The 15,250-nt window shown below is 41.6% G+C and overlaps 1 protein-coding gene and 1 long non-coding RNA gene across 6 annotated transcripts in view; one reads left to right on the forward strand and one right to left on the reverse strand.

Annotated features, from left to right (window-relative positions):
- The window catches only part of DTX2 (deltex E3 ubiquitin ligase 2), a 1,297,167-nt gene that overhangs the window by 923,006 nt on the left and 358,911 nt on the right, over nt 1-15,250 (reverse strand). The window contains exon 1 of one of the 5 annotated variants that reach the window (XM_044054221.1): nt 549-630. The exons of 1 other annotated variant lie outside the window; for it this stretch is intronic. The gene's annotated coding sequence lies outside the window, so the exon portion shown is untranslated. Of the gene's footprint in view, nt 1-343; nt 503-548; nt 631-15,250 lie in introns of those variants that run through there. 3 more of the 5 variants (XM_044054218.1, XM_044054222.1, XM_044054220.1) reach the window with 3 other exon arrangements.
- On the forward strand, nt 676-8,402 carry LOC122787482. Its single transcript, XR_006362574.1, has 3 exons — nt 676-755; nt 1,761-1,868; nt 8,220-8,402. It is a non-coding gene; the product is annotated as an uncharacterized LOC122787482 (long non-coding RNA).

Below are 15,250 nucleotides of genomic sequence, written 5' to 3' on the forward strand. Positions count from 1 at the left end.
CAAACTCATTACGAAGTAAATGAATCATTGGGAGTTATAACATGCAATTATCTCAATGTTATGCGACAATTAAAAAAAAAAAGTAAACAATCCATCTCTAGCTGAAAGAACCTGAGAAAGACCTGCAGAAGTAGAAGTACTGTCAAATCAATTAGCAAGAAATTTACCGAACAAACGTGGGGCAATACAAACATGGTGAAGCAGCTCTGGTCAAAACAAACCATGTTGCACAGAAGCAAATTCGTCAAGAACATTCAGCTTTAAGGAAAGTAACTTCCACCCACTACACAACAAAGTTTTCTGTAACGTAATTATAACAACAAAATGTATTTATGGCATTTACTTATTATTCTCACTGTGGTCAGGCAAAGGCCGTAACTCCTTCTGGGTGCTAGTTTCATTATTCAATTTCCCTATAAAGTTCTTCAAGGAGGGGGGGGGAAGAAACATCACCCAGCTAACGAATATGCAGTGACGAGTAACACTACAGTACTCCCATACGCTAAATGAGACAAAAAATGAATTCAAATAAAAACAATACTTTCTACCTTATTCTTATTAGGATTTGTTCGCAGCTCGATTATGCCATCTGTTTATGAAATCGTACTAGCTTCCCACTGTTGTCATGACTGACGTCATGAGGCGGAGAACGGGAGGAGTCGACTATCGCTTGCAAAACAGAGAAGCGAACTGCTGTTTATTACGCGTTATTTTCCTGTGTAATTGGTCGATTGCCGCATGATATCTTCGCTTGTGTACGTTTGTATTTTGTAAATAATATCTGGTATATAGCTATGTAGTGGTTAGTTTGTGTTATTCGTATACAAATAAATGTTGATTTAAATCTAATGCTACATGTGTAAAGTACACATTTAAAAGGATTAGACCATTCTTTGCACGATGCTGCGATGTAATTTTTGTGTGAAGCGTTAATGTATTTTTTCCTCAGATTCTATATGTAGTTTTTCAGTAAGTGGGAACTGTTACTCATTTGCGAATATTAGGTATGTAGGTTGGTCATAAAACTGTGGGAATAATCAGTCCAGGTATGCTGTTAGAGTTGCCACCTTTTCAAACGCGCAAAGTGGGATATTTTTTGTAGAAATTTGAGATTTTACAGGACAAAACATAGTGAGACCAGCTATGTTATACGGCTGGAGACAGTGGCATTGACAAAAAGGCAGGAGTCAGAGCTGAAGATGTTAAGATTTGCACTGGATGTGACGAGGATGGACAGGATTAGGAATAAGTAAATTAGAGGGTCAGCCCAGGTTGGAAGGTTTGGAGACAAAGCCAGAGAGGCTAGATTATGTTGGTTTGGACATGTGCTGAGGAGGGATGCAGAGTATATTGGGAAAAAGATGCGAAGGATGAAGCTGTCAGGTAACGGGAAAAGAGGAAGGCCTAAGATAAGGTTTATGGATATGGTGAGAGAGGATATGCAGGTGGTTGGTGTGACAGAGCAAGATGCAGAGGACAGGAAGAAATGGAAATGGGTGATCTGCTGTGGCGACCCCTAACGGGAGCAGCCGAAGAAGAAGAAGACAGGACAAAACATACCCACGGTCAGTGCAAAGGACAGAACTTAACTTTTTGCAAAATAAAAGCTTGTAGCATTTGAGTTGTTTATGCTATTCGATATAATATTTATGTGTTCAAGATGCAAAGTAACTGTTTTATGTAACTATTAAAACTTAAGAAATATATTTTATCTTAAAATCTCTGGACATTTGCCATTTTTAGGTTTTTTTTTTTTGCAGGACACAACTACCCAAAATGGGACTGTTGCAAAGAGGGACAGGTGGTAACCCTAACCTGTTCGATAACATTGGTTTACATTAATACAGTTAAACTGTATAGCTACATGGGTTGGTAATGAGCATGCTTCACACAGACATTACTTTTCTGTGCTAGTCTGTTTGTAATTGTATATTATGTAATGCTGTTTAGAGATCGTATTTTTGCATAAATGTTAGTTCAATTATTCAAATTATGTTATTTTTCTCTTTATTTGATGTGTGTTATTAAATGCACAAAAAGCGTATATACATTTTTTTCTTTCTGTTAGATTCTCGTACCTATGTTTCTTGGGGGGAGCTATTATTAGTAATCATTAATAGTGAGTGCAAACATGCCAAAAATTTACGTCTGTTGTAGTGTCTCTGTTTGTTTGTGGGGAGTGAAATACCTGTTCAAACACTACTAGGGACAGAAACTAAAATATATATATATATATAGATATATATATATATATATATATATATATATATATATATTTATCTTACCACAAAATTCTTCACAATCCAAATCTGTCAGGAGTGTAGTAAGTACCTGTTAACCCCAAATGACCTGGGGGAGGCAGTCATTCAGACCAAATCAAGAAGTTTCTTGACCATAATACAGTGTGAGGGCACAGTTGATGAGATTAAAATGTTGTATTCTGTGATGTCCTTACATTCACCGCTGCAGTATTCCTTACTCAAAGGATTCCCTGCCGTGAATCCCTCCGGCCGGCCAGTTTACAAAAGTTTTCTGTTGCTTTAAGGTACGCAGAGCGTCACCTGCTTACTCTGTGCGTAAGGAAGGGCATAAAGGTGATGTTCAGACGTACCATCCTCAGAACTTTTTTGCCATCAGTCCAAATGCTGTTATAACTGCCGGTCTGTTGCATACATCCGTTTTTCTGTGCTTGCTCCTGTTGCTGGAGCCCTCACAGTTGCAGATAAGTACCCAGTTGGGTTTTTGGTTACTTTTTCTGTTTTGTTTAGTAGTTTGGGGTTGATGTCATCCAGGAAGGGTAAACGCCAGTGTGGGAGACTGATTCCCCATAAAGACCGTCACGATAAGTGTCTTTTTTTGCCTTGGTGCTGCTTATGACCATACGTCTTGTTCAATTTGTTAGGCCTTTGTCCCCAAAACTCTTCGTAATAGGCTTTCTTCCCTTTCCTTGTACCTTGAGAACCAGCGACTTAAGCTTCTTGCTGCGGGTACTATGGATGGAACTTTCTGCTCTGATGGTCAGCCTTCTGGGAAGATGAAGGTGCATAAGGTAAGGACGGAATCTTCCACTGTCCAGCCTCTGCTGTGGGTTTCTCCTGAGGTTATTATGCACCCAGAGGCTCACCCATTTGTTTTGTCAGATTCTTCTACCACGTCTGGGTTGGAAGCCGGTGGGGATTTGGCAGGCAGCACGTCCGACAAGGCTTTGCAGGTGTCAGTTTTGGGTGTTCAGGGGGAACCACGATTGACTGTTTCCAAGGAGTCTAATGTGGTTCTGCAGTTTCTCTTTTGGGAAGAAGGTTCTACTGCAGTTGGGGAATGCCATCATGAGTCTAGGCCTTCTCAGGTTTCCAGGACGGATGTCCCTTTGAAGAAGAAACAGAAAACTAACCATGATTCTTATGCTCCTAGGGATCCACAAAGTGAGCGGTAGGCCTTTACTCAGGGGTTATTTAATGCTTTACTGTTGTTGCAGTGTCCTCAAGGGGTTTCAGTTCCTGCTCCTCCTTGGTCCACCTCTTCCCCTAAAAAGGCCCAGAGACTTCCACTTTTTTGAGGTGGATTCTGATGTTGACTCCCTTGCTTATTCTGCCCAGATTCCTTCTCCTTTAGACTATGGGTCTGACGAGGAGGATTCTCATATTCTTGATAATCCCTCTGAGGAAATTTCCTTTGGGGATACGCTCTCTAGGATGATGGACTTTTTTAAGTGGGATTGTGCCCAGGTTTCGGATATCCGTAAGAGATACTATGAGTTACTGCAACTGGAATCTCCTAAACCTGCGGCCATTCCTCCTCTCTTGCCTGCTTTATTGGATGTTTTTTCCACTGCCTCTAAAGCATCGGATTCTTTGCCCCCTGCTCCCAGGGAGTCTGATAGGTTTTACAGGGTACCTGAGGATTGTTCCTTTTTATTTAAATGTCCTGCTGCTGATCCCTCTGTGGTGTCTGTAGCCTCTGATAAGCCATGTCAGTTGCTTCCTTCATCCAAGTTACTGACTTCTGACAAGGATAGTAGGACCATGCATAGGCTAGGTAAGAAGGTTTATACTTCCTCTACCCTGGCTTTCAGTGCTATTAATTATCATATCCATATTTCTAGGTATGTCTTGGCTCTTCATTCTCAGGCCTGTCAGGTTCTTTCTGATCTTCCGGACACTGAGGGTAAATCTTTGGCTCTTTCCTTGCTTGGGTCTTCCTCTCAGGTTGTTCGTCATTCTATCAGGTGTAGTTATGATGCTGCAGATGCCTCTCCCAGGGCTGCTGCCTCTGGTTCGGTTCTGAGGAGATATTCCTGGCTTTGGCTTCAACCTTTGCCTGATGATATTAAGGCTAAGTTGCAGGATGCTCCTCTGGATAACACCTTTTTGTTTGGGGAAGCACCTGCCTCTTCAGGACAAGGGGAAGGCTTTACAGGAGCTTCAGCATGTCTTTGTTTCTCCTGTGCCTAAGTTTCACTGTAACTACCCTTCTAAGCTGGCCTTTCAGTGTAGGCAGTCTCGGCCTCCTTCTAAAGGTAAAAAGGGTGGTAAACAGACTCCTCCTGCTAAAGCCACTCAGACTGCTGGGTTTCTTAAGCCTTCCTTTCCTGACAAATCAGGTTCTGTCTGACTATCCCCCCCCCCATTCCCAGCCACATTTCTCTGTCTCTTTGCCTTTCTCTTTCTTTTCCTGTTTGGCTCCGGATCACCCAGGATTCTTGGGTTTTGTCAGTCATTTGTCAAGGGTGCTTCATGCTCTGGATTTCCCATCCTCCTTTTATGTGCATTTCTCAGCCTCCTCAGGAACAGCTTCCTTTTTTGCCAGAGGTTCTTCGGGACCTCTTGTTTCAGGATACTATTCAAGAAGTGCCTGTGTCCCAAAGGAGGAAGGGGTTTTATTCCAGACTGTTTCAAGTGCCCAGAAAAGAAGGTACTTGGATGGCTATTCTAGACCTCTTCCATTTGAACACCTTTCTGAAGGTGCCTTCCTGCTTTCCCTTCAGTCCCTTTTTCCTCTCTTGCTCCCCCAGGCCTTTCTGGTGTCTTTGGACCTCAAGGATGCTTATCTCCATATTCCGATCCATCCTCTTTTCAGGAAATTTTTGCATTTCTCTGTTGCTTCCTGGCATTTTCAGTTCTGTGCTTTGCCCTTTGGCCTTTCTACTGGTCCAGGGGTGTTCACCAAATGCCTTGCTGCTGTGATTGCCTTTTGCAGGCTTCAGGGGATCCAAATCTTTCCTTATTTGGACAACCTGCTGCTTTAGGCATTTTCTCCAGAGGCCCTTTTGCAAAATCTTCATTTTACCATTTCTCTTCTTCAAAGCCTTAGGTTCACAATAAACTTCAACAAGTCTTCCCTGTCTCCTTTTCAAGATCATGTCTTTCTGGATTGGAGGTTTCAAACGGTGCCAACGCTGGCATCCCTGCCTCCACCAAAGGCATTAACTCTCATTTCTTTCTTTCAAACTCTTCTTCCCCTAGCCTTCATTTCAGCCAGGGAGTTTCTGAGGGCTGCGGGGTTCATGGCTACCACCATTCCGATGCTTCCTCTGGCCAGGCTCCACATGAGGACGTTCCAGTGGTTTCTGAAGTCGGTGTGGCTTCAGCATGCACATTCTCTAGACTTTCCTGTTCCTCTTCTCCCATTTCTAAAGTTCAAACTTCTGTGGTGGATTCAGCAGTTGTCTCTGAATTCAGGGCTCCCATTTCAGCCTCCACTTCCCTCTCAGGCTCTGTTCACAGACGCTTCAGATGTGGGATGGGGAGCAACATTTGACTCCCTGAAGGTTCATGGAGTGTGGTTGCCTCGTCAGTGGAAGGAGCACATCAACATCAAAGAGATGAGGTCTTTTCTGCTGGCTCTTCAGGCCTTTCATCTTCTCTTCTCTGCAAGGCATCTCAAGGTATTCATGGACAATACCAGAGTCATGTGGTATATCAACAAACAGGGGGGTACGAGATCCTACCGTCTTTGCCGGCTGGCACTTCTGGTATGCGATCTAGCTATCCAGTGTCTTGTGACACTTCAGGAAGTTTACATTCCTTCAGATCGGAATGTTGTGGCAGACAATCTGAGCAGGTCCTTCACTCAATCCCACGAATGGATGCTACACGAGGATGTGTTTCTGGACATTGTTTACCAGTGGGGTATTCCTCAAGTAGATCTCTGTGCCTCCCCTTTGAACAGACAATTTTCTCTGTTTTGTGCCAGAGTCCCAGGTTCTCTGGTCTGGAAGGTGGATGCCATCTCATTTTCTTGGAAGGGAATGTTTCTTTATGCATTCCCTCCCCTTCCTCGAGTCCTGTTCAAGATTCTACAGGATGCTCACAAAATCTTTTTGGTGACTCCCTTTTGGCCACGACAGCACTGGTTCCCTCTACGTCTGTATCTCGCCAGGGGCAATCATCACAACTTACTTCACAGGCTGGATCTCCTCACACAAGACAAGGGGTCTCTCATCCATCCCCACCTGTCCACGCTTCAACTGACACTATGAGTGATAAGGTTTTGATTCCTCATAGACACCTTTTTTCTGAGGACGTGCTGCAGGAGGCCAGGAAACTTACTACTAGGAAAGCCTACTTGTCTAAATGGAAGAGGTTTTCTATTTGGTGTCTTTCTCGTGACCTGGACCCACTTTCTGTGGATGTTGCTTTGGTTCCTTCTTATTTGTGTGAGTTGCTCAGTGCTGGTTTGGCCTATTCTTCTAAGGCTTGTCTGCCTTTAGCTCCCCCATTAGCTTCTAGATTTGAGGCTAAGCAGTTTCTTAAAAGCGTTCTTAATAGTAGATCTCCCAAGAAGCCTGTTCCTCCTCCCTGGGATCTTAATTTTGTTCTAGAAAAATTGACTCAGGCTCCTTTTGAGCCTGCTGTTTCTGCTTCCTTGCAACATTGCTCTTGGAAGACAGTTCTTTTGTTAGCTCTTACTTCTGCCAGATGGGTGTCTAAGTTTCAAACCCTTATGGCTTGTCCACATTTTTTGATATTTCATGAGGACAGGGTGTCCTTGCATACTAATTCTTCTTTCATGCCCAAGGTGGTTAATGAGTTATCACTTAATCAGTCTGTTAATTTGCCTACCTTTTTTCCCCTCTCCGCAATCTGACAGGGAGAGGGTGCTACATACTTTCGATGTGCATAGACAGCTCAGATTTTATTTGAATAAACTGAAGCAATCAGGAGGTCTGACCAATTGTTTCCTTTCATCCTAGGTCTTTTTTTGGGTTTGGCTGTTTCCAAGCAAACTGTTTCTACTTGGATTTCAAAGACTATTTCCTTTTGTTACACTTTTCATGGTGAGACCCTTCCTTCTGTTAAGGCTCATTCCACTACAGCTGTGGCTTCTTCTGGTGCTTTTTTCAGGGGCTTAGATACCAATTCTATTCTTGAAGCTGCTACCTGGACTTCTGTGCATACTGCAGCGGTGAATATTGAGACGTAGTACTGTTGTGTAAAAATCTTACCATAATGGGAGATATCCTTGCCTTCACCGCTGCAGTATTCACTCCCTCCCTCCATCCCCCTGGTCTTTTTCCCTTTCTGGCTGTGTAGGTACTCCTTGATTTTCCTGGGACTGCTGTTCCTGCTGGGGCAATCTGTTCTGAGGATGGTATGCCTGAACACCACCTTTATGCCCTTTCTTATGCAAGGAGTAAGCAGGTGACATTCTGTGTACCTTAAAGCAACAGAAATCTTTTGTAAACTGGCCAGACGGGGGGCATCACGGCAGGGAATCCCTTGAGTAAGGAATACTGCAGTGGTGAAGGCAAGGACATCTACCATTATGGTAAGATTTTACACAACTGTACTTTCTTTGATCCTAATCTCATTCACTTAGAATGGAAGTAATGAAAAATGTTGTCAGGTGTGAGAATCCTCAGTAAAAATGCCAGTGACAGTTTTGCAGTAACTGCTGCATATATATTCTACCTACGTGTTGACACCATCTCTGAAGAACTTATGAGAAGGGTTACATAAATGAGCTAATTTAACCTTTTTAATAAGTAATCTTTTTTAAGTTTTAGATCCTGTCTTCATTTCGTAAGTCAGAGTGTTAGCATGTCTTACATTGCAAAGCTCAGTTAATTAGTGAAGTTAATCTCAATATTTGTTAGGTTTATTCACCTTCCGACTATAAAAAAGTGAACACATTTACAGCCCCAGGAAAGCGAAAGAATGCAGCTTTATTCAGCAGCACAGAGTCAAAGAGTTGCAATTTTTTTCTCCTCCTCCCCACAGCTCACCATCATCTGCCACCAGTTCCTCTCCTTGTTCACCATGCCTACCGGACTCACTGTTACCCCTCCAAGCTCAGTCCAACCAATGTATAGGAGTGATGAGGAGACTGAAGAAGCTGAGGCAACATTTTGAATTTTGAGTCTGAATAGCTTTATGACCTTAATGGATGTGAAATAAAAAAACAGCTACCACTACTTTGCTGTGCTTGTTTTCCTTCGCAATGTAGTTTGAGATGTGATTTGTATCAAGGGAGACAAATTCCTACTGAAAGTATCATGACTCCGTTCAGCCCTAGCATGGTGTGCACTGTGAAAGCTGACAAAGAAATACCACAGAGTGTGACAGGCTGTTAAGTCATACTTTTTTAATATATGAAACTATGAGGGTCAAACTCAATGGATAGAAATTCACTCTGTGGAAAGGAAATGTTGCATTTGGGGCACAGTTCTTTAATTCATTTGAAATTGTATACTTTTTTATTTCTTTTTTTTAATACATATGCAAAAATAAAGAACTGTGTGTATGTGTGTCCTCTTATTGCTAGGTAACCCACTGAAGTTTGCTTGTTCTGCCTGTGCAGACATCACAGTAAAGACTGTGCCCCTTTGTCCTGCACATGCATGCTTCTTCATGTATGAGGACAAGGGTTGTCATCACCTGCTTTTGTAACCAGAGAGTACGTGCCTAACCTGGTATTGGCACCTGCTTTCCATGGACTGGGCCTCTGCTGTAGTACTGGAGTGGAAGCTGAGCTGGCTGGGAGCAACTGTACTATTCTCTCAAGGTTGGTATACTTTACATGCTCATTCCCAGTCCTGCATGGCTGTTCCATAACCCAAGCTGATAAATGATCTCAGGTCATCTGAGCCACAGTTAGGGTTTTATTCCTCTGTGCCACTGTGCCCACTTTTCAGTATTTAAAAGCAATTTTTTTTCTCATTTATTGGAAAACTGGATTGTGTTAACATGGGTTCAGTGGATGTTGACAATAGCTGGAGGGATAGTCTGGCAGGTGGTTGTGGAACACTGCTCTGGTGTCCTTTTCAAAGAGCAGATCCATGGTATTAGTAGAAATTTTGTTGATCTAGTGAAATTGGGATCATACACCAAACAGTTACTAGTAATTTTTGGTGGCAGTGACAGATGACAGTGATGTTAAGAGGAGACATTAATGAGCGTCATTTACAGGAGATGAAGAGAATCTGACTGCAAATTTTGATAGACGATGAGTAATTACAGTTGAGCTGGGGAGACAATATCAAATAATAGCATACAAACCTATGGAGGCTTTCTGACAGAGTTTGGGGTATGGTGACAGGGAGGCAGTGTTCTGAAGTGTTAGTGAAGTTCTGAAGCATTAGGAATGGCTGACATAATGGGCAGTGACTGCAAATTGTGAATATTAAATGAGGTATGGGTTCACAATGAGATGTAAAAGAGAAGTAGTGTGTATTTGTGTGAAGCCAGCTAGAATACTTGGTGTACACAGTTAATAAAGTGTCTGTAATTCATAAGTATGTGAATTGCCTGTGATCAAATTGACTGTGTGTGTGTGTGTGTGTGGGGGGGTGCTTTATATCTAACATGCTGGACATAGTTTTTTCACTTTATATCACAATATAACATCAGCATTATACTCAGTAAGTGGCTGTCTGTGGTGTGCTGGGCAGTGATAGCAACTGATCATTGTCAGAGTTTTGCACAGCACCTGGTTCTCTGGTTGAATTTTTGGCTAAATTTCCCTTTTTGTGGAATCTGCATGTACTCCTGCCTCTGTGTGGGTTTTATCAATGTGCTTTGGTTTCTTCTCCCAGACCATCAGATGTATAATACATATCTGTGGACATTTATGCTTTCACTTTTTTCCCAGTCTAACACCAAAGGGCACACAGAATATTAATATATTGTTTTTATGAGTGGTAGAAAGGCATGCACTGTAGTTAGATATGATTTATATATCCTTACAAGCATTTCTCTTCTCAGTTCACTTGAGTATTACAGTTTTGTTAGCTTTGAACATTAAACTTTAGACACAATTTATTTTTCCTTAAAATAAAAAAAGTCTTAAGTTTTTTTCTTTACTCAGGATTATGGCCACTGATAGTTTGAAGAGGTTAGAACCATACTGAACTGTAGAGGAGGTGACAAAACACATATTACGGGCTTGGAGTGCAGTGGTGGTTGATGCTGAGAGGTGCTGGAAAGACACAGAGGAGTAAGTGACATGGGCTGAGTGCAAACCAACATGAATGATGAATTTGGGGGACACATGAATAATGATGTTGATACGGCCTAGGATTGTGATTTTCATTCATGGGGAAATTTTGCTGACAGAAGGGAAGATGATAATGGGCAGTGTTAACAGGATCAGCGGAGATGCTTTTTGGAGATGGTGAGAAAATGGTGATGCTGGTGACAATGATACAGTACTGATAGGGTAGTGGGGAGGTAGTGTAGGCAGTAAGGGTCATAGGGACAGAGATGAGCAGTATTGACAAAAGGTGTTGAGAGATTAAGGCTCTGTGTTGTTAGCAGGGAATACAAGTAGTACAGAGAGTCGGGGGTTGAAAGACACACACTAAGTAGGATTGTGCCACAGTGACTAGTGTTTTTTGTGAATGGATACAAATGATTTTCTGACAGGGACATGAGAGACAAAGACACTGTGTTTGAGGGCATACACTTGCAGTTTGAAGTAAGCATTTCCCAAGAACTGCCAGTTGAAATGCATTTACTACATGTTAGTTGTTTAGTCTAGCATTTAATCCTCTGAAGGACAAAGCCTATAAAAGAAAGCAAATCTGAGCAGGGAGATAGATAACCATCTTAAACATGCAACCAGAGAAAATAAATGAAAAGGTATATTACAGAAATAAAGGAAATGATCAAATAGCAAAAATTGGAACTCAACACCACTTGAAAATGGGAAGGATGAAGTATGGGAAAGGGACAAACTGAGGAATAAACAGGCACAGGAGTAGGACAGCACAGGGGAGGTAGATGGAGGAAACCATCTGTATCATAAATAGGCAAAGTTGGAAAAGGCTGAAATGATAAGGATGGGAGAATCATGAAGTGAAGCACTGAGGCAGGGTAAGATATAAGAGATACAGGTTTAGTTGTTTGGCTAGTCTAGTGAAAATGAGTAGAGAGGGAATGATAGAGGATATTAAAATGCCCATGGTTTGAAAGGCAAGAAAATTTAAGAGTAACTTGAGGAATAGTTGAATAAAAGTATTCAGAAGAATACGGACAAGATAGCAGACACAAGGAGTAAGTGGTAGGATGAGTCATATGAATGCTCCTCGATGGAGTATTCTTAGCAAGATAGCAATTATCTTCTTCATCTTTGCAAGTTTCTAGGCATTTCTGTGAACCTGCAAAAGTCCAACCTAGTCTCTGCTAAGAAAACAGTATTCCTGGAGTGTCCCTTGGATACTACTTTCTGTATTCCCTTCATCAGGGTAAAATTCAGACATTACAATCTGTAGTTGAGCGTCTGTTACTTGACAGTCCTCCACCAGTAGCCTTGGTTCTTAGAATTGCCTCTTCAATGCTGATGGTAGAATTCACCCACTTCCATATGAGAATATTACAGTGGCTCCTTCAAGCTCAGTGGTCACAGTGATTTCATCCTCTTTCCAATACCATAACCATTACAGAATCCTGAAAAACTCATCTTCATTGGTGATTGCAATCCCCAATTGTTTGGGCGGGAAGACAGTTTCAGACTCCACTCCCAGTAGCGACGGTAACTGTGGACATATCCTCCCTAGGTGGGAAGCATTATGAAAGGAGAATGGTTCAAGGTCTGTGGATGGGCAACAATGCCAATCTTCACATAAATGTCTTGGAGTTGAGGGCAGTTGTCCTAATGTTGCAGGTACTTCAGGATTGCCTTCCTCAGGGTATGATATCCATTCAAACAGATAACAGGATGGTAGTTTAGTACATCAATAAATAAATTAACATGGTCTGGCAATGGACAATGGTTTCCCACCACTTTCTGGTAGCAAGACACATTCCAGAGGTCCTCAGTTGCCTTGAGGACAGGCACAAGGCTCAGCAGGGTTCTCCTAATGCATTATGTGTGGTCCCTTAATCCAGCAACAGCAAAGAAGATACTAAGTCACTGGGTCAGTCCCTGCTGTGACTATTTTCCACACCACACAACACCAAATGCAACAATTTTGCCACAGTTTTCCAACACCAATGAGACAACCACCAGGGGATGATCTGTCTCAGCAGTGGCTCCCCCAGGCTTCTGTATTCTTACCCATCCATTTCCCTGATGTCCAGATTTCTGTAGAAAAGTTTAAGGTACAAGGCAACAGTTATCTGTATAGCCTCCTTTTGGCCCTGTTTTGGTTTTCCCTGCTAAGGCCTCACTTGAAGGAGCCTTCCTGGATCAAGGTCCAGATCTGATCTCTTGCCCCTCCACGGAGCATCACACAGACCTGCACAGTTTGAAATTAACCCTTTGGTTTCTCCAATTCCAGTGATGTCCAAGGATGATTCTCTTTCTACATAAGTAGTCAGAATTTTAACAGTTTCTTAAAAAGCTGATACTCAAATGGTCTATTATAGCAAGTGGAAAAGATTTGTTTCTTGGGCTTGTCCATAAAACATTGATCATTTCTCAGCCCGTGTATTAGACATTCAGTTTTTTCTCACATCTCTTTTAGATTCAGGCTGTAGTTTATGCACTATCAAGGTCCATTTGAATGCAATTTCTAGGCTGTACATTGGGTCTTAGGAGCATTCTCTCGCTTGTTACAGACAGTGCAAAACATTTCTGAAGGCACATTTTTATTAGGATCACCAATTAGAGATCCAGTTCCTCCCTGGGATCCTAGTTTTGTTCTGGAGGCTGTCACAAAAAAGCCCTTTGAGCCAGCATCCTTGGCAAAGCTTAAAAACATCCCTTTGAAAACAATTTCTCTCATAGCTATCACTTCAGCAAGAAAGGTTTCTGAACACCACCCTCTATCTTTCTCTCTTCCTTATTTGATTTTCCATAAGGACAGGGTGTCTGTAAGGAGAAATCCTTCCTTTACTCTAAAAGTGGCTTCTTATTCAAATTTTTTCACAACCCATTCAACTACCAGTTTTCTTTCCAAAATGCGGAAACAAATGACAATATTTATTGCTTTCCTTGGCTGTACATAGACAGTTACATGTCTACCATCACAGAACCGAATCATTAACAAAGTATGAGCAGCATTTTCTTTTGTTTTCTCATAACAAATCAGGAAAAAGGTGCCCAAGGTATCAGTTTTAAGATGTCTGTCAGACTGCGTTACATTCATTTATATACTTAACAGTTTTACCAGAGTTATGTCAACTTCCACAGCCTTTTCAGAGCCTTTATACTAGATGATATTTGTCAGGCTGCCACCTGGTAGTCCATGCATACCTTTATCAAACATTACAAGTTGGAATGTACCTCCAAGACTACAAGATCCTGAATGGTTTCTTGTCATGATGCCAACCAGGGTCTCCTTCATGTGGGATTCTGGCCCATGTGTCAAATTAGATGGACTGAATGAGTAGGATACAAGTTATTAATTTGCCATAATGATGGCTCTTTACATTTCACTCCAACCCATATGACCACCCTCCCACCTTTCCCTATTATAAGACATAAAAGATCCTCCAGTTAAAGTTCATTGGGTCCTTGGCATTAGAGATTAGATGTGTCTTGGTCTTAAGGTGCCAAACAACTGGGGGAAAGGTGCATTATGGGAATGGAAATCTTATAGGAGCTCAAGACTGGAGCACTAATACTGCCAAGTCAGATCTGACAAGCGGATTGAGGATCCACGTTATACTGAATTGACTGGAATGAAAGGAACTGTTGTTATTGTAAGTACATATCTTTCATTTAAATTCCTATCTTGTGAGCAAAAAACTGGCTACTGGGAACACTATGAAGGAAAGGGAGAGAACTCAAAATTGGGTTCATGAGGGTGTTCATGGACAACAATTACTTGATGGCTATTTGCAAGAAAAGGAATGACTACTTCCCAGTAATTAGGCTGTGTTGTCAACTTGCCCTTTGGGTAAGTTTCCATTACCCAGCAGTACTAAAGGTTTCTAAAGGTTTTTTATACCCGTTTTATGAATGTTCTAATGAACTATGTTAATTTTCAGATGAAAGCACCTAACCTGTCATGTTTATTTTATCATATTTTATTAAAGTGTGCATTTTTCCCTGGACTGTATTGGTGTGATTACCATAAAAGAGCCTTGGAGCATCTGGGAGTTTAAAGAAAGAGCAGATGTGGGAACAACAACAGAAGGAGCAGGACCGGAAAAAAGAAATAGCAGAGAAGGAGTACACAAGGTTGTCTATAAAACACTTCGCAGTTTTCTGTAAAAAGATGATTAAGAAGAAGAAACACGATGCAACACATGGGGTGAGTTGAAGATCAGCCAATGATCAGCAAGTAGAAAATCCCTTGGCATCAGCTAAAGACTCAGAATAGCAGCCTAGTAAATGACAGCAGACTAGATTGATCGTCCACATATACAGGCAGTTGTAGGTTTTTAAGTAAATTACTTGCGTATACAGGAGAGTTACAGAAACCCTCAAGCAAAGATGTCTCCTTTTATTTTCTTAGTTTTAATTTTGTCTTGTTTTAGTGGACTGTAAGCTGAACCTGACTCAAAATAAAGGAGCCCAGACAGTGCATTTTTTGTGTGATCGACAAGGTCAGTCATGGAAGCAAAACAGAGGCAGAGATATAAAGGTGGTAAAAGCCCCATTTTTCTATATACAAATGACTGCTACTTTTGGAATGTGTTTTTGGAATGCACCTGTGAAGTTGATCATGGCTGTAGATAAGTGCAGTAGAGATAAGTGCATATTATTTATAATATTTTAAAATGGCAGTTGTACAAAAGTAGCTGGTGAGGAGGTGGGGTGACTTATAGAAGAGGAGGGATCAAGCAAGAAGACCATAACAGTAAATAAAAATGGGTGTGGGTAACTTCAGAAATGTAGTCTTAAGCTGGAAACAAAGCTAATT

Source organism: Protopterus annectens, chromosome 13.part0, assembly GCF_019279795.1.
Source record: "Protopterus annectens isolate FY-2018-M chromosome 13.part0, PAN1.0, whole genome shotgun sequence".
Classification (NCBI taxonomy): Eukaryota; Metazoa; Chordata; order Ceratodontiformes; family Protopteridae; genus Protopterus; species Protopterus annectens.